Genomic DNA, 19,655 nt, shown 5'->3' with positions numbered 1-19,655 from the left:
GCTGCTAACTTCCAGGCCAGCCGTTTGAAACCACCAGCCACTCCTTGGGAGAAACATAACAGGGCTTTCCGCTCCCGGACAGAATTACAGTCTCAGACTCACAGGGGCAGGTCCACCCTGTCCTATTGGCGATGAGTTGGCACCGACCCCAGGGCAGTGTTTGCTTTGACTGCACAGCAAGGCCTCTGAGAGCAGACCCGGTGATCTGCTAACCGCAACGTTGGTGGCACGAACCCACCAGCAGCTCTGCTGGAGAGAGATGAGGCTTTCTGGGCCTGTCAGGGAGCCCTGGAGAGGTAGTGGTTGCACACTGGTGTGCGATCTGCATGATCAGCAGTTCAAAACCACCAGCAGCTCCACAGGAGAAAGACTGGGCTTTCTATGTCTGTAAACAGTGGCAGTCTGGACACCCACAGGGGTCGCTGTGAGTCAGCAAGGACTCGATGGCAGTGGGTTTGGCTTAGGTTTCTGGGTCCATAAAGACTGACAGCCTTAGAAACACATGGGGACAGTTCTCCTCTGTCCTATGGGGTCGCGCCATGAGCCCCAAAGGGTTTTGTGAGTTGTGGCTGCTAACCAGTAGCACCAGTGCTTAAATCCACCAGCCGCTCTCTTCCCAGGAGAAAAGAGAGGTTCCCAGTTAGCCCTCCAAACTTCTCAGAAAAGATCACGTTGGAAGGTCCTAATAGAGTGTGAGAAAACATGTGGAGCCAAATTCAAAATGATCAAGCCCAGGCTGACGGGTCGGATAAGCACAGGTGGACCCTGAAGACGATGACCGTGAGCTACCCTTCAGATCCGGAACGGAACTCACCGGGCTTTAGGATAAACAATCATTGGAGATCAAAGGGCAGCTTCTACCCAAGGACACCTTTCAGGTGGGAGGGAGGGGAGGTGGAGGGATGGAAACAGGAATCAGGAGGAATCGGGATTAAGGCAGGTCGCTGGAGGGGCTGCCATGAATGAGCTGAGACAGAAAGTGCATGACTCGTCGACTGTACAACTGATGACCATCAACGTCACCTGATTCGCACTTTTTAAAAGACGAAGTCCAAGGAGGCAAAGCAAAGTCAGGAAGCATTGTAGAATGGGGAACTACGCTGCTTTGTCAACTTGCACCGAAACCACCATGAAAAGCTCTCTTAAAAAAACAGAAGCTTCTGGTTCTCGGGTGATTTCCCCAAAGCCTCCTGCAGATATGTGAGAATCAGGCAATTGCAGAACACAGACTCAGGCAGAAGACAGATTTATGTCTATAAGTCTATTGCCTGGGAATGAAGCCCGTCATGATGCGGGAGGCGTGATGTCCGTGCAGGTGTAGTGAGTGGAAGACCGAGGGGGCACTGAACAGCTGCGTATTTCCCTGAGCCCTTGGGGGGTGGGGGTGGCTGTTGGTTTTGTTGTCATTGTGAGCACCCCTAGAGTGACCTGTGACTCATGGCAGCCCCATGCCTGATGGCATGAAATGCTACCTGGTCCCCTGCTGTCCCCTCGAGAGGCTGTAGGATGGGCCACTGTGATCCACAGGGGATGTGGTGGGTCGGGTTGGGAAGTAGATCATCAGGCCTCTCTCCCTACTCTGTTTAGTTTGGGAGCTTGGCTGAAACCTGTTCAGCAGCATATCTGGTGACACTGGACCTGGCCTTCTAAAGCCAGTGTCAGGCTGGGCCCTGGCCTTTTCTCCAGGCACCCTTGTTTCAGGGACACACTCCAAAAACTCCAACCCAAACAAACTCAGTGCCATCATGTCTGCCAACTCACAGTGACCCTATAGGACAGAGTAGAACTGCCCCTATAGACCAGAGAACTGCCCCTATAGAACAGAGTGGAAATGTCCCCATGGGTTTCCGAGTCTGCTATTCTTTACGGAAACAGAGAGCCTCAACTTTCTCCTGAGGAAGGTTTTGAACTGCCTACCTTGCAGTTAGCAGCCCAACATGGAACCGCAAGGCCACCAGGGCTATCGTTGAGGAGTTGATTCTGACTTATGAAAACTCCCTGGTTTTGCCACCCACTCCCTTTCCATTTGAATCTCTTGGTCTAGCTGGTGAGGTGAACTTCCCCCCAGACCTGGCAGCTACTGTGCCAGTACAGTTTCAAACTCAACTCACTGCCTCCAAGATCATTCCGACTCAGATTGACCCTATAGGATAGAGTAAATCATTGGGGCTGTGATCCAAAGGGCCAGCAGTTCAAAACCACCAGCAACTCTGCAGGAGGAAGACTGGACTCTCTAGTCCTGTAAACAGTTACAGTCTCTAAATCCCACAGGGGGTTGGTCTGAGTCAGCATTGACCCGATGGCAGTCGGTTTCAGGTTTTGCTAGACTGCAAATCTTTATGGGAGCAAACAGCCTCATCTTCCTCCCAGGGAGCAGCTGGTGGGTTTGAGCCACCAACCTTGAGATCAGCCACCCAACATTTAAGCCACTCAGCCACCAGGGTACCTTGGGCTTGACCTTCAGTAATGGTCCTTGATTAAACTGGCGGTTCACAACCACATTCACCCTAATGGGTGAGATTCGTTCCAAATTCCTACTTGCCCCTGCTGCCTTAGCTCTGGACCTTCCTGTTGCTCTGTGCTGCTCAGTGCCCACTCTCAGCTACACCTCCAGATACGGCCTGATCCCCCAGTGAGATGGTGAAGACCTGGCTGGGTATCCATAATTCTATCAGCTTCCCTGTGACAGAAAAGGAAGAGGAGCCCTTGGCTGTCCAGTATGTCCATCAGGAGACCACTCCCAATCCTCTAGGGATATCCAAATCTGAGGTTCAAAGAGCAGACCTCCACCCCGTGGCTCTCCAGTCTTAGAAAGGCGATGGAATGACCTGAAAGCAGGGAAGGGCCAAGATCTCAGTGAATTGTATGTTTCCTAAGTCGTTCGGGGTAAGCTCAGTCCTACAGCTTAGACATGCCTGTCCATCTGTGCCCCCATCCTGCCTCCACGCCCCCATGGCCACCTCAACCTACCTCACTCTTCTTGCCTTTCTCCCTGGGTGACCCATGCTCTTTGTCCATCTCCTGCAGCTCGACTTCCACGCCTTCACAAGGATTCCAGAAAGCTTCTCTGATGATTTGCTTAGCAGACAGGTGGAGTAAGTTTGGCGAGAGGATACCACCTTGATGCACACTTTTCCTGATGTTAAACCGCGTGCTAGTCACTAGTTCTGTTTGCACAACTGCCTTTTGGTCCCTGTGTAGTTTCCGCGGGCCCACGAGGAAGCATTCTGGGATTCCCATTCTTCTCTGGGCCATCCATCATTGCTTATGGTCCACACAGTCAAAAGCCTGTGCTTACTTTGCCATTAGCAGCTCGGTACCCTGATTCAACAACCAGAACTGTACATAATCATTGCAATGCAGCAAGAGGAAATGGGGGCAACCAAGGGGTTGGACAGGAAGAAGTGGTTCACCCATCTTTGGGGGAACAGGCTGCGGAAGGACCAGGAGCACCTTCATGGTGGAGATGACACGCATATGAGTCAGACAAGGAGAGGAAATAACCTTCAAGGACTCCATAAGAAAAATCCCGCACACGGCGGCCTTTTCTCTTCTCACTGCCCACTCTGGAGTGAGCGGGCCCTGGCAGAGGTCACTGAAGACCGGGAGCAGGAGCAGTCACCCCCACCAACAGACCCCAGGATGTCAGGTCCTCTGTTGGGTGGCCATGTAACCAGCCAAGGGTCTTATTTCCCTGTCAGCTTAAGCAGGTGTCCCTCAGAGAACATGAAATCTCTGGAGGATCCAGAGACATTCTACCAATTGTCACCTCCCAAGGGACAGTGTCCCAAGGCAGATTTCCTGGGATTATCGTGTCTTTATTGGATGGACTGAGTGAGCTGCTGGGACTTGAAATTCTACCAGGAGAGAAGACTCGGGAAAAGAATGAGGGGGTGGAGGGAGCAAGGGGGCATGTGGAGCAAGGGCACATCAATTGCTGGCAAGGGCGTCTTTCTGTGTGTTCAGGCTTGTCCTCTGCCATCCTCTTCCCCAACATGAGATCTGAAGCACACCATTCTGGAAGCCTCTGGGATGGGTCCCCTGTGAATCTCTCACCTTGCCATTACCCCCACCCCACCCCCCAAAATATGGGATCCTTATTTGATTCCGAGTAAGGGGGAGGAGTCCCTGGGTGGCACCAACAGTTAGTGTGCTCAGCTGCTAAGCTAACGATCGAAGGTTCGAGGCCACCCAGAAGCACTTCAGAAAGCAGACTTAAGGATCTATAGTATTTCTGGAAAGAAAGAAAAAACCAGTCACCCTCTGGCATCCAGTTCTAGTCTGACGCATGTGGTGTCTCCAGGAGTCAGCGCCAACTCACCCCCAAGTGGAGGCTCCATCCGATGGCCCTGGCTTCTGGATCTCAGAGTCGGAGGCAATGGCTCAGAAAGGGCCCCCAGAGCAGTTGGGAGTAGCCCCAACTTTCCCAAAATAAAGAAAGTCCTGTACGACAGTTTTAAAGCGAGAGCTGTTCTCTAGTGGTCAATGGGTGCAAACTCGCAGCGGCCCTACACCCAACGGCAAAAGGCTCTGCCCCATCCTGCACCGGCCTCACATGTCTCAGCCCATCGTGGCGGATGGACTCTGTATCGACCCTTTGTGTCGTCCTCTTCTTCGCCGCCTCTCCACTTGACCAAGCAGGACAGAGCAAACCCAAGCTCAGGTAGGCTTGGCACTCAGAAGGCTTCTTAAAAGAGCTGGGACTTAAGACGTGCTCCGGAGAAGGCCTCCAACAGGAGGGGGAAGGGCCGTGGCTAGGGCCCACCCTAAGGAACCAAATGGCAGTGGGCAGGGCGGTGCTTCTCAACCTCCCTCATGCCGCCACTCTTCCATCCAGTTCCTCATGTGGTGGTGACCCCCCAACCCTAAAACGATCTTCGTTGCTGCTTCATCGCTGTCATGTTGTTACTGTGATGAATCAGGGGACCCCCGTGAAAGGGTCGTTCGAACATCTATTGCAACATGGATTCTGAGCCAAGGAGTTGCTAGAACCAAACAGGCAGGAACTTTAGGGCTATGGCTTAACTTCTCACCGACCCGTGGCCCCACACACGAGGCCCTGAATCACATTGCAAAGCAATGTCCATGCATGATTCTGGACAGTCACAGGCCCCACCTTGCAAGCTGTCTCCCAGTCTCCAGCCTCATCATACCTTCCAGGGATGGCTCCCCTCCAACCACTGCTGTCCCTCACCCAAACCAGTGTGCCTCCCGATGGTGGTGGGTCTCCACCTGCCTCAGAAACACCCCTCTTCACTGCACGTGTCTCCCCATCATCAGTCCCTGAGTGAGGAGCACCCCTGGGAGGCCATCACACCCCCAGCCAGCTCTTGTCTGACTTCTCACTGAGCTTCTGTTTTCCAAGCCTGCTTGCCCCGCCCCGCCCCACCCCGTCTCCACAGTGCCATTGCCCCTCCTCTTTTCAATGCTCATTATCTGTGGGTTTTTAATAGAGATGCAAATCCAGAGTATAAAAAGCACTTTTAAAAATAGAATGACTTTGCCTGGAGAATAAAGTAGCACCCCCAAAATAAATATATATATCGACAACACAAAAAACCAGTTGGGGAAATACTTGTTTGTCCAATAAAGCCCCATCCTCCAAGGGGAAAATCCTATGCGCCCCGCCCCCACCTCCTCATCCCTCCACCCCCAAGCCCCACCATAAAGTAGGGCAGCCTGGCCCCTCCCTGGGCCAGGCTGCTCTGAGACTGCTAAGGGAAGGCAGCCTTGCTGGTCATTTTCACCTGTCACTAATTTCCCTTTCTGGGCCAGCCATGGTTCTATTAATGGTGAGCGACCTCGATTGGGCCAGCATCTTTTATCTTTGGGCTCAGGTGGATGAGCAGTGCTAGATGGGGCTATGGGCCGGCCGGCCTAGTGGCGGCTCCCATCGTGGGTCAGCAGCTCTGATTACTAGGTTGCTTGGTCCAGAGTGTCGAGCTCCGATTTTCTTGTCTTGTCTTTTTTGTCTCTCTGTCTCCCTGAAGCGTGGTGTGATTACTTTATGCCAGACCACTCAAGGATAATTCATACTGTCAGGCAACCCTTGTGTTGGTCCATTATCCGACAATTTGGGGCTCACTTCATATTCCGGAGTGGCGTGCTATAATGTAACGCGATTTGAAATACTGTAAAGCAATAGCCCAAGTAACACAGTTTGACATCTTGGATCTCAGAGGAGGCGCTCACACCCTGACTTCCCTGTGTTTCCACCTCCCCGGTACCTGCTACTTGCTATTAGCTGACTTCTGAAAGCTTGTCTGTTTTTCTAAATGCCACAGGCAGGGCGAGGGGTTGGCCAAAGGAGGCTTCTCATGCTTGAAAAAACAGCCCGCGGTGGATCAAGCCTAAGAGCGGGGACACTCTGTCCCCAACTTATCTGGCGTGCCCCTGCCGTGTTGTCACGGCACATGGAGCACCAGGCAATGGGCTGGCTCGTGGGAGCAGCCGAGTTCTAAACGAATGCCAACACCAAACCAAGACTATTTATCGTGCAACGCCCCCGGGCGAAGCTGTACGGGCTAGGAGCTGGACCGGGAATTGCCAAGCAGATGGCTTGTGATCCGGCCCACCAGCCAGCGTAGAGTAAATACGGTTGTGAAGCCTGAAGAGTATCCAGAACAATGTACCCGGCTCGCTTGGCTAACTCTGTTTGTCCTTAACATGAGTCAAGAGAAAGGGTCTAGGGGCCAGGTCGGGACTAGCTGAATCTTGGTGGCCTCTGGACTCAGATTTGGCAAAGATCCCACTCCAAGGAAAGGGACACATTCTTAAAGGCAAAGACGTGTCTGACAATCCTTCCTCCCTCTGAAACGATCACCCCACTCCATCTGTATTTTTTCCCCTCACTATCAACATGCACAACCACTTTCACTTGCTGCAGCTCTTGCTCGGCAGAGTGGGTTACATGTTGGGCTGTTAACCACGAGGTCAGCAGTCCTAGACCCCCAGCTGCTTGTGCTGAGGGAGAACGCAGAGGCGTCTCCCTCCTCCTCTCAAGAGTTACAGCGTCAGAAACCCACAAGGGCAGTTCTGCCCTCTTCCTCGAGAGTCATCGTGCATTGAAAGGGACTCGATGGCAGTAAGTATTTTGCTGGTTTTGTTGTTAACTCTTTTTTAGCTTTGAAGCTCACTCCAGCCACTTCCAATCCCATCACCCCAGTGTTTTCCTCACGTCTCTCTGCTTTTCCTACCCAGATACTTGACTCCGAGCTGCACCTGACACCATGAGCATCCTTGTCCTCCACAAGGACCCTTCCTGGGATGTTTTTGTTTTGTGTCAACTTGGCTGGGACAGGATTCTCAGTGGTTGGCAGTTAAGATCTAGTAACTCTCCATAATGTAATGCAACACAATGTAATTCACTCCACGATGGGATCTGCTTGGAGCAGCCAATCAGTTGTAAGATCAGGGTGGGAGGCAACCCCCTTACTCAGGTCATAGCCCTCGATTCAGCTGAAAGAAAGTTTCCTCTGCAATGTGGCCTGCTTGCTATATAAATAGATGCTATGGAAGAACTTCATAGATGTTTAGGGGTCTGGATCCTGCATCTGGCTCATAGACCTCCAGCTCTTTGGACTTGACCCAATGGCCTGCCATCTTGCCTGCTGATCCTGGGAGCTTATCTCATTTGCCAACCTTGTATGCATTAGCCTCTGCGACTACCACCCCGTGGCATTCTGCCAGTTGTGAGCCCATCAGCCCTCAAAACTATGCGAGTCACTTGTTTTGCTTCTCCAGAGAACCCGGCCTATGACACTTCCCATCACCGATCTCTCTCAGTCCCTTCCCATTTCTCAGACGATTTCCCCTACGTCTCCTTCAGGAACTGTTTGTGCTATCCTGAAGTTTGGTGATAAGTTCTCTTTTCCTTTCATCCCATGCATTCCGTAAAGATAACCGCATGTCCTACCTTAACTTTGGTTGCCACGTTGCATTATAACTTTCGAGTCCCTAGGCTCACTTCCTTTGGGAACATCCTCAGGAAAGACCAATTGCTAGAAAAGCACATGGTCTTGGTAAAACAGAGGTTCCTTCAAAATGAGGGATGCCCTCAGTGAGATCAGCTGACACTGGGGCCACAACAATGGGCTCTCTCTCCATCCTCATGGCCAGTCTTTCCACCCTTCAGTCTAGAAGCTTCTTCAACCTCTTTCCTATCTGCAAGACCCCACTCTCTTCCAAAGCCCAGGATAAATGTCTCCTTTCTATAAGCTTGATAGAATCTGAATATTTATTTAAACCTTAGATTTATTGTTGCACTTTATTTTTCATGAAAGTGTCTCTACATTGACCATCTGCTTTACTTGTCTTTACATATTGAGCCTTTGCCATCTTTTCCCCATAAACCAGACACCACTACTCCCCTCCTTCTGTGGAGTAAGAAACCAAGCTTACATAAAAGGCATTCCTTTCCTCAGGTCACCCAGCTAGCAAATGGAAAAGCTAGGAGTCTATTCAAAATAAGACTAACTCCAGAGCCTGCTATTTATTATGGTGCTATTTGGCACTCCCTCAAAAGACAGGGGTCCCGTATGATTTATGTTTGTGTGCTCAATATCTGGGCTACCATAGACAGGCAATACGTGTTTGCTGATTGAAGGGGAGAGAGCAGAAAATCATCGGTTTTCCCAAGGCTGCCAAGGGAAAGCAGGAGACTCCTTTATAATTTGGCTGCAGTAACTATTCAGTCGACGTGGAATAAAACGTGAATTGAATTGAGTTACCCCAAGTAATAGAGCTAGCTATGTCTCCTGAGCTGAAGACAGAAAACTCCCTTCTATATGACTTTGCAACTTATCACTGTCAGAAAGGCTGAGCAGGGAAAGCTGGGGCTGGGCTGGCATTCACGGAAGAGTCTGGAAAATAATCAATTGGATTCAAACCACCATACATCATGGGAGTTTAAAGCCAGAAAGGACCTGGGAGATCATCGGCTCCTCTTCCTTCATTTTGCAGAAGAAAAGCAGGCCCAGCTGAGAGTACCGGTTCCAGGGTCACCTGTTAAGTGTCAGGACTAGGGGCACCCCAAACCCAAACAGATGCTACCTAGGGCTGCATAGATGAGCACCCAGGGCTCCCTGGGCGCAGACTTCCATCTCCAAAATGATGGACTTCATTCTGATTTTTCTTTCTGCATGCTTTTTAGTTGACTATCCAAACAATGTTTTTTGAATTGTCTTGAATGGATTTTAGGAGCCATCCTGTTGACAGCGAGTCAACTCCAACCCATGGTAGAGAATTGGTTATGAAGCAAAGGGGTCGGTGAAGTACGAAGCACTAGAAGAACACGTCGGAGACTGTTTCACGGGCCCAGAACTCTGGGCGGAGTTTGCTCAGTCTGAATTTGCTCCGACTTTTCTGGAGCCCACATCCATAGCCGTGTTTTGCAACATTATTTTCACGCTTGGCCAATGGGAGGACGATGGAGCATCCTCCCCACAAATGGCCTTGTTTCTTTTGCCCCTTACCCAAATCCCTGTGTGCAAACCCACCTAGGAAGACTGGTGGCCAAAAGAAAACCTCCTAACGCTCTATGTTGCATGATACAATGGTGCTGTGCTATAAGACAGCCCTGTAAGACAGGCTCTGTTTTCTCTTTCCGGACCTGAGAGGGACAAACTGTTAGTTGTCATTGAAGAATCCAGAAGAATGTTGGTATGCCGTTCACAAACACCAAATTTGGAACCCTGTTCATAATAATCAGGTCTCTCATTGCTACAAATAAGTGGGTACTATGGAAGAAAGGCCTTGTGTTCTATTTCTGTTATGACTACGGCCCAAAGTAATCCTATGGGGCAGTTCTACTCTATCACCCATGGGTCACCCTGAGTTGGAATTGACTTGATGGCAACGGGTTGTCTTTGTCAGCTATACCTGCCACAGTGCTGTGTAGCAGACGAGCCCCAGACTTCTGTGGCATACAACAATCCAGATGGATGCTGGTACTTAAGGTTCTACAGGTTGGCTGTGGATTAGCTTATCTAGGCAGAGCTCAGCGAGGTGGCTCTGTTTCAGACTACAGGTGTGGTGTGGTTCTGTTTTCGGTTTTCTGGTGTGTATGTTTGGTTGGTTGGTTGGTGTTTTGTTTTTTTATTGGGGTCTAGGGTACGGGAAACAGCTATCTGTGAGAAACCCTTCCAGGACACTTTACCAGGGCACAAGAGTAGGGGCAGGTACAGGGAAGGCCACATTCCAACAGCCAGAGCAAGTGACCTGGCCCCATCCAAAGCTAATACGACAAAAAGTCTATCTTTCTCCCCTCTTTTTAGAAATAAAACCAGTTGCTTGTCAAGTACACAACCAGTTTGAATATCTGATTTAACTAGCGAAGCCTCACAGGAATCACTGCCTTGGAGATTGGCTCCTCGATGGAACGCGTAGCAATCCTACATTGAGGCTCCAAGGCTGGAAACCTTGACCACAGCAGACAGCCTCTTCTTTTCCCCACAGAGTGGAGGATGCGTTTGAACTATCAGCCTTGCCGTTAACAGCCCAACACATAACCCACAGTGTCACCAGGTTTTGTGTCAACTTGGCTGGGTCAGGATCCTCAGTAGTTTTGCAGTCAGGCCTTCCCCATAGTGTAACCTAACATAACGTAAACAGCTCCGGGATGAGATTTGCTTTGTGTAGCAAGCAGTTGTGAGAAGATGATGTGTCCTTGGAGGTGTGGCCGGCTTTGTATATATAAATAGATACTATGGAGGATTCACCTCTCTCTCTCCTTGCTGGTGCGGATCCTACATCTGCTGTATCTACCACTGGTGCTTTGGACTTGAGGCAAGAGCCTGCCATATTGCCTGCTGATCCCGGGAGCCGTCAGTAACCTGCCATATTGCCTGTGGACCACAGGAGCCATGAGAACCTAACATCTAGCCTGGTGATCAGCCTCTGCATCCGCCAGCTGTGATCTTCCTGCTTTGCCTTCCTCCTTTGTCCTCCTGCCTCCTGCTTCCTCTTCCTTTTCCTGTTCCCCAGCCCCAGCAGCTAAATGGGTCAGGAAAATCCCCTAATTTAACATCTAGCATAGGAACTTAAAATCAAGTAGGATATAACTTCTTTGACAACTGTGTAAGCCATGTGTAGTGGTTATGAATTGGGATGGGATCCACATAGTCTGCAGTTCAAAACCACCAGCAGCTCCAAGGGATAAAGACTTGGTTTTCTACTCCCATAAACAGAGTTTCAGAAAACCCATTGGCGTCACTATGAGTCAACATTGACTCCGTGGCAATAAGTTTGATGGTTTGCTGTTTAGTTTGTTTTTTTAAGGCATTTTCTTTCTTTATGGATATGCGTCATTAGTTGTGCATCTCTAACGGACCCAGCCTAACCCATACATGTAGGCATGCACCCAGCTGTAACTCTTCTGTAGCTTGATGTTAATATTAATATTCTCTCTGATCTGAAATGAGAAAATGGGCCCCTTTCAGTTTTACAGAAAAATAAACAGAAGACAATTCCACGAGGGTTCCATGGGGCCCAGCCCGGCACTGTCGTTGCCGGCAGAGCTGGGACAGGGACCAGAGCCTCCCAACCCTCAGAGGAAGGATCCTCTGCCTTCTTCTACTGCCTTTCCGTTCAGAAGCATGCTTTTCCATTAAATGCTTCATTCACATGCCCTCTCTTGAGAGTGCTTCGGAAGCCTCCTCGCCCGCTTACCAGAACCACTTCGCCTGGATCCTGTATGAAAACTGCAGTTTGGAAACCTTGTCGCTCCTAATTATTCCACTTCTTGGATCCCTAGCATGTGTGCACCTGATAATCAAGAGTTATTCATGGGATGTCGCCGTCGCGTTTGATGTGGATAATACCAATTTCAGTCATGAAAATGCTACTCAGGGTCCCCTTTCTGAATGAGGACGTTGCTGTACTTACATTTTCAGAGCACGCACAATAGGCGGGGGATTACAATAATGGACAACAGCTAATAGAAAACAGGTGTGACTTGGAAACCGAAATGATGCATTCTCCAGTCCCGGAGCCACGCTGGAAGAGGAAGACTGCTTACCACAAGAATGGCCATGGGAAGAGAACCGTGTGAAATAAACCATGAACGTCCATTGAATGACGGCAGCTCCCCAGCTGGGGCCCGTTTCAGCAGCTAGCGGTTGCTGCCCAAAATGAGCACGCAAAGACTGGCTGCTGAATACGGTGGGTCTCCCCCACCCCCTCCAGCCACCTCTCCCCTGGGGATTGCAAAGAAGATGGCAAACTTGTGATTTCATTTTTTTGTGAAATGGTTTCTGGACAACTTCACAGGCTGTGACATATGGGCTGACCAACGGGACACTGACTGGGTCTGAAGACGTAGCGAGGCAGGGGGTAACTTCTGCGGACAAAGTCCCTGATTCAACATCACAGGCTAGGAGGCAAAGAGGCACAGGAGATGCGCTCCAAGCCTGGAGGGTCAGACACAGGACCCACCTCCGGACATGGGACGGGGAAGGAGGGAGGGCGTCATCAGCCGACCCCCAACGTACAGACGATGTTGGAAGCTGGCTCCTTTAGCCATCCTGCGCCCACCCAAGGGAGCCCTGGGAGTGTCGTGGGTGATCTGTTCTTTCTGTTGCCTGTTTGCCTTTCTGCTCTGGGTGATACGGAATCAGAACCTCCATTTTCCCAGTGATTCTTGTAGAATCGCATTAGGTCTGTGTTCTTATGCATCACCTTGGGAACTGGTTAATATATACATTCAGATTCAGTACATCAGGGGTGGAAATGCAACTTTTCAGCCGGGCTGGTAGGGGGTTCCCAGTGGAAGACTCTGGTCCTAAGCCCTGAGTTGAAGCCTTCGCCTGGAATCCCACAGGTCATGGATTCAAACCTCCCAGCCACGCTACAGGAGGAGGAAGATGCGGCTGCCTGGTTTTGTAAAGAAGCACAGCTGTTGAAACCCTGTGGAGCAGCTCTACTTTGTCCTGTAGCCCCGTGAGGAGTAGACATCGTCTCAAAGGCTGTGGGTTCTGGGTTTTGGTGCCCAGTCAGGCTGCAACACAAGATTAGTTCCACCCGCCAGTTATGGCTAAGTGGCCATCAGGTTTGAAGAGCCTCTTTTCCTCTTGCTCCTAAGCTCCAAATTACACTCTGCCAAATTAGCCTAATTCCATCCCTGGTGCAATTCTGCAGACACCAGTGCACAGATGAATGAAATCACTTAGGGGAACTGCTTCAGGACAAAGACGCATCTTTTTGTTTGGGTTTTTGGGATGGATTGGCCCCCTAGAAAACCCTGGCTCTCAGTAAGAGAAGAGAAGCACCGAACAGCTCATGGGGCCGACAGGAAGACTCCTGTGAGCAGCGGGTCCATGAGGGCACGTGTAGACCCATCAAGGAGCCCGGAGAGGGGGTGAGTGACCCCAAAGGTCAGCAGCTCAAACCCACCAGTTGCTCTGCAGAAGGGAGGATGTGGCTCTCTGCTCCAATAAAGATTGACGGTCTCAGAAACCCGTAGGAGCAGTTCTTCTCTGTCCTATAAGGTCACTGTGAGTTGGAATCAGCTCGGGGGCAATAGGCCTGCAGGTCTTTTCACTTCTACAAATGACAGCCTTCTCCATCCTCACAAGGCAACCCACAAACCAAACCCGCTGCCTTAGAGTCAGTCCCAACTGACAGTGACCCCATAGCGCAGAATAGACCTGCCCCCTTTGGGCTCCTGAGGCTGTCCATTTTTTTTCGGGAGCAGATGGCTTTGTCTTCCTCCCGTGGAAGGTCTGGTGGCTTTGAACTGTGCATATTAGTCCTCAAAGTGGCATTGTGCAGCAGCTTTTTCCAAGACCATGGTCATTTGATTTCTTGACTACTCCTTCCATGAGCCTTGGCCATGGATCCACGTCACATTCTATGATGCAGATCCATGACACATCCCCCCAGACTCAACAAGTCTCTCCATGTTCAATAGGGGAAGGACTAATACGAGGCTCCAATACCTCAATAACCAAATCATGTATGAGTCACCTGCTCCACTCGCCCTTGGTGCCTGGATCAGGTCACAAACCCTAAAAGGGACACAAGCTCAACTATCATTCTCCCCAATTCCATTCCTGGACAGAAAAAGAAACTTAGGCCAGAAAGGCCATGTCTGTCTATGGTCACACAGCGGCTGCCCCCAAGGCATCGGGGCCCACAGTTGGGAACACGGAGCTGTTCGGCCAGTCACACTGGCTGCCCAGCAGTGGGGAGTGTGGTTGGCACACAGCTTCTAGCTGCTGGTGCCTTCAGTCTCTTGGCTCAGTTTCAGGGAGTCTCTCCCTTAGGCCCCTGAGACAGCTCACATTCTGATGCCGCATGGAGTACCAGCTGGACCAGACGTGGGACCCTCTGGAGGGCAGTACTCACTCCAGCATTCCTTCTGCATTGTCCAAAGCCTGGGATCCTGCCCCACATTTGGACTTCTTCTTCTGCCCCATCCCTTCCTTGCACACACTCAATGGTTGCCGTGAAGTCCAGTCTAACAGTATTCCATGGGGTTTCCAAGGGCTGTCATGGTTCTCCAGCACCAGGTCTTCTTCCAAGGACTCCAACCTCGAAGCCCCTGGCCAGTAGTTCAGTAAGTGCTTATCCATTTGCACCCTGTCTCCCCCCGGGGGTGCCTTCTTTCACAGAAACCAAAACCCAAGCCAGCTGTCATAGAATCCACACCAACTCGTTGCCATGCCATGGCCACTGTGCAGAGGTGACCTGGACTCCGGCGTGTCAATGGCGGGGATCTTCTCCAAGGCCATCCTCAAGGCTTCCTTCTGAAGCACCGTCAGGTGGACTTGAGTGACCACCCTTGGAGTTCATGACAGATGCTTCACCTCGTGTGCCGCTGTGTGAGGTCAGGTTGACTAGAGAAACCAATCCAGCGATGCTCCTCTGTGTGTAAGAAAGAGCTTGATATTAAGATGCCATTCTAGATCAAGAAATCATCGCAGCCCGGTCCACCTCTGGTCCATACGTCCGAGACTAGTCCATAAGTCTCTCTTCAGACTCAGGCAGCCACGTGCAATGATGCAGAATGCAGGAAGACCACAGGCTGGTGGGTGCAGACACTGGTGGATCCAAGGTCGGTGGGAACTTGGCCAGGGACCAGCAACTCCCAGGGCAGCCCCCAGCGTCCCACCAAGCAGGAAGGCGGAGTGGGAGAGAGAAAAGGAAGTTCCCAGGTTCCTCCTTATGAGAAGGCCACACTCCCAAGGGAGCACCATCAGGCTATGACCTGATGGACAGGTGAGATCCAACCCCTACCTTTTCAGTCATCTTCAAAGCAACAGAAAATCACCTAACTACCATAGCCACCTTGTGTTTCCTCTTTCCACGGAGACTCCCTAGAGAGCATCTTGCTCCCCCTACTCCCTCACCCCGCACATTTCATCTGCTTTTAGAGGACCCAACCGAAGACACCCCACTCTCTTGACTTCAGATTCACCCGCCATTGCCTGCTGCAAAAAATTCCCAGACCTGGTGCTTTGAAAGCCGGCAGAACACAATCATGCCTCGGGCAGAACAGGGCAGGGGATCACAAGGTTTCTGTTCCGCCAAAACCTCTCCGAGGGAAGCCACGTGCAAGCATCTGAACCCCTGGAGCGGCTGCAATTTATATTTAATGTGCAAGCGCTCTGCGGAGGGCTACTCATCAGAGCCAGATCAAAACATTTACCCTGACTGTGTCTTGGGGGTGGGGGGTGGGGAGGAGAAAACGTATTAGCTGGCTCTAGACCGTTTCAAGAGAAGCAGGTGGAAAAAGAAAGAAAGAAAACAAAAGGAGTCAGGCACTACTAGGTACGAAGAGAATCCTTCCGGGTCCCTGGGCAGCTGGTGTGCCGTGGCCACCGTGCTGAGAAGGGAGGCGCGGCCCTGGGAGCACTGGGAGGACATCTGAAGGCTGCAGGTAACGGCCCAGGTGCCCTGGAGCTGATGTTTCTGGAGGACTCAACTAGAGAGCACTGGGGCAGAAAGATCTCTGCTCTTGATGCGCCCCCCGACAGGTCTCTTCAAGGCCCACCGTGTCATTCTCGTGAGAAGTACCATTTCTTATTCCCCCAGCCCTCTGGCCGTGCTTCATTCCAGATGCCATCGAGGCCCTTGGTCCTGCTGGGAGCCTTTGGGCCCTTCCAGAGAGGGCTCTCAAGGAACCCTTCCTGTGGGGGCAGAGGAAGGGGGCTGGGCAAGGACAGGGGTCTGACGTGCTTTGCCTGGAAGGCACAGAAGAGGGACACTGGCAGTTCAGAGAGAAGCAGGCCTGGCCAGGGCAGCAGGCGGGACATGGGGAGCTAACAATGAAACCCAAGGAAGAAGACATGTCCTAAAATTGATTTGGGTGGTGATGACCCCTTTCGGATGAGACTGAGCAGTCGAAAGGTGCGAGGTGTGAGTGATTCATCCATAAAGCTGCTGGGAAGCTTAAGAAGTAGGGCAACTAAAGTGTGTTCAATCAGCTTGGTTTACCTAGAGCAGTGGTTCCCAACCTTCCTCAGGCCGCGACCCTTTCATACGGTTCCTCATGTGGTGGTAACCCCTCAACTATAAAATTATTTTCGTGGCGCCATCATCACTGTCCTTTTGCTACTGTGATGAATCAGATGACCCCTGTGAAAGGGACATTCGACCCCCAAAAAGGGTCGAACCGCTGACCTAGAGGGCACCTTGGTGGCGTAGTGGTTATGGAGTTGGGCGGCTAAGCACAAGTCGGCAGATTGAACCCACCAGACGCTCCCTGGGAGGGAGAGGAGGCGCTCTGCTGCCGGGAAGAGTTACAGGCTAGAAGCGCACACAGCAGTTCCCCCGTGCTCCACAGGGCCCCCCCGGAGTCAGAGCTGGCTCCGTGGCACTGAGTTTGGTTTGGGTTTGGCTTCAGTTTGGTTCGTTGCCTGGTGACGCAGTAGGCCATGGGTTGGGCTGCTAACCATGAGGTCAGCCTTTCAAAGAGAAGAACGAGAGAGGAGGCTACCGGTTCCTCAAAGGGGCAGGTCTGCCCTGTCTGTCCTGTAAGCTTGCTGTGAGTCCGAATATGCTGAGAGTCAGAATAGGCTTGAGAGCTGTAGTTTTGGGGTTGCTTTTCTTTATACCTATGCCCCCAAGATTGGCTGCATCATGTCACTACCCTACACTCTTGTTCTCAGGAGGTGGAGGAAGCCTAAGGGAATGTCCGGGGACACTGGCAGGTGGACCTGGTGACCAAGGATCACTCATCCTCCCTCCTTCACTTCAAGTAACACGCCACCAGCTGAGAGAATAGGGAGCCAGCTGGGTGGCTTTGTGTCGCCTGTGTAGACCTGCCCCAGGGCCCAGGAGATCAGCACTCCCTCCAAAGGCTTTCCCACTTCTGGCTCACTGCACAAGCCACCCCTGCCCTTACAACACTCAGGGAGCCCGGCTCCGTGCTTACCCCTCTGCTCCTGGATTCTTCCCAACAGACATGCGGCTCTCTGAGAAGTATCCACGTGAAAGACTCTAAGGAGGATGGCACCTTCTTGGCTGGACAACCTGGAAATTCACTGGGGATAAGGGCAACCCCCCACCCCCACCCAGGGACTCAGTGGAGCCAATCAGGAGTGCCTGGCAGTAGCCGATTCACCAGGCAGGACAAAAGAGGCATCAACTCTCCAGGTCAGCAGAGTCAGGGCAGATCAGGAAGGAGATGCAACGCTGGACAGATCCCAGGGCAGGTCCCAGGGCAGGGCCAGCATGACCATGCGGCTAAGGCATCTCTTCTGCCTCCTGCCCCAGGTGGGGTTGGCTTGGGAGCTGCATATGGTAGGAAGACACTCCTAGGAGAAAAGCCAGCAGCGGCTACCACTGATCCCACCTTGTCTGCTTTGCTATTGGAAATAAATGAAGGATCTGTTGCCCGGGTGAGGAGTGGGATCTTAGCTCTGTGCTAAGAAGCAAAAGGCTTATAAGGGACTTGGGGTGGTGGTGGGGGGCGGGGGGATGCGTCAAGACTTCAAAAAGCTTTCTATCACATTGAGGACCAATGACTCCAGAACATATGTATTGTGTTTCTCTCCAAATACACCAGCTCCTAAAATCAGGTAGAGGGGGTTGGTAGAATGAGCATACCAGAAATACCAAAGGCAACTCACTGCCATTGAGTCCATGCTGATGCACAGCCGCCTCAGTGGACAGGGCAGACCTGCTGCTGCGGATTGCCGAGACGGTGGCTCTCTATGGGAGTAGAAAGCCTCATCTTTCTCCGGCAGAGCAGCTGGTGGATTTGAACTGCTGGCCTTGCTTAACCACAATGCCACCAGGGCTTGACAAAACCCAAGTTGGTTGGGAATGCCGGGCAGCTCTCCCAGAGCAGGTTGTCCAGGTTATCCATCTTTTGTGGCCCCTGGAATCCGTGACATGCAAAAGCATTTTCCCAGGAAAGGCCCATAAAAGCCATCACCACAGGTCTTCTTCAACGTTGTCCATTTGCCACCCCTTTTCACCTGACAAAGTGGCAACTTGGGCACATGTTCCAGATAAACCTCACTGCGCACATGAGTTTGAATTATCTTCTGGAGGTTATGAGCACAGAAACCTTCCCATGGTCGATACTGTCACGACCCCCATCCGCAGTTCCCCACATGGGGTCACGTGGAAGCAGCTGATGCAGAGCCGTAGTGTCCCACAGAGGCCATGGCGACCCTGAGCTCACTGGAAGCCCAGACCCTCCCTGATCTTTGCACTGGCACCCCATCCTGCTCCTCTCTCTGTCTTCCAGGGATAATTCCAGAAGCCACTCAAAACCATATGGTCCGCATACTCCATGCGTCTTTTTCATTCCCACATGCAGACCAAATTTAGACAGTGGGTAAAGTGGAAACAGATGGGACCGAGCCCCGCGCTGGACCTCACCCAACATGGGCACTCCATCAGGGGAGAAGCCTGGTGCCTGCTCCACGGGGAAGGCTAGAAAAGGACATCGTCTTTGGGGAAGGAGAGGGCCAAGAGAAGGAGGACGGCTTGAATGCAATGGGGCACCTGAGTCACAAGAAGGGACGCGAACTATAAAGAGTTAGGAAGTTGATGCAGGTCTGGCCCTGGTTCGGTCACTGCTCTGTAAGCACATCATAGGGTGGATCGACCTCACCAGAACAGCGCTCAGGTAGAGTGAGAATCAGGAGAAAGCTCTGAAGACGCTCGGCGTCTGCTCTTCAACACATGCTGAACACCTGGCGGGGAGTCCCAGGGTCCCTGCTCCGTGTGGCTCTCTCCTCTTGAGCATTCTGCCCTAGGGACACTAGGCCACTGGGTCTTCCTGCAGCCTCACCTGCTCCACTCCTGGTTTCTCCCTCCCCGTGCCACAGCCTAGGAGCTCTGGCGGCGTAGTGGTGACAAGCTGCCCTGTGATCTGCAGGGTCAGCAGTTTGAAGCCATCCGCCTCTCCTTGAGAGAAAGATGGGGCTTTCTACTCCCATAAAGAGTTACGTTCTCAGAAACCCCTGGGGGGTGGGGCAGTTCTGCCCTCTCCTGTGCTGGCACAGGTGTATGTCAGTATTGACTCCATGGCAGTGAGTGTGGTTTGCTTTGGTTTGTTTGCCACAGCCTATGGGTGAAGTGGGAGAAGGTTTGCTCGGAGAAGGTCCCTGGGTGATTTATTTATTTATTAATCATTTTATTAGGGGCTCATACAACTCTTATCACAATCCATACATACGTCAATTGTGTAAAGCTCATTT

The sequence above is a fragment of the Echinops telfairi genome, unplaced genomic scaffold (genome assembly GCF_000313985.2).
Source record: "Echinops telfairi isolate 266 unplaced genomic scaffold, ASM31398v2 ScPeMD7_5;HRSCAF=22, whole genome shotgun sequence".
NCBI classification, from domain to species: domain Eukaryota; kingdom Metazoa; phylum Chordata; class Mammalia; order Afrosoricida; family Tenrecidae; genus Echinops; species Echinops telfairi.
Note: the sequence above shows the minus strand (reverse complement) of the source record.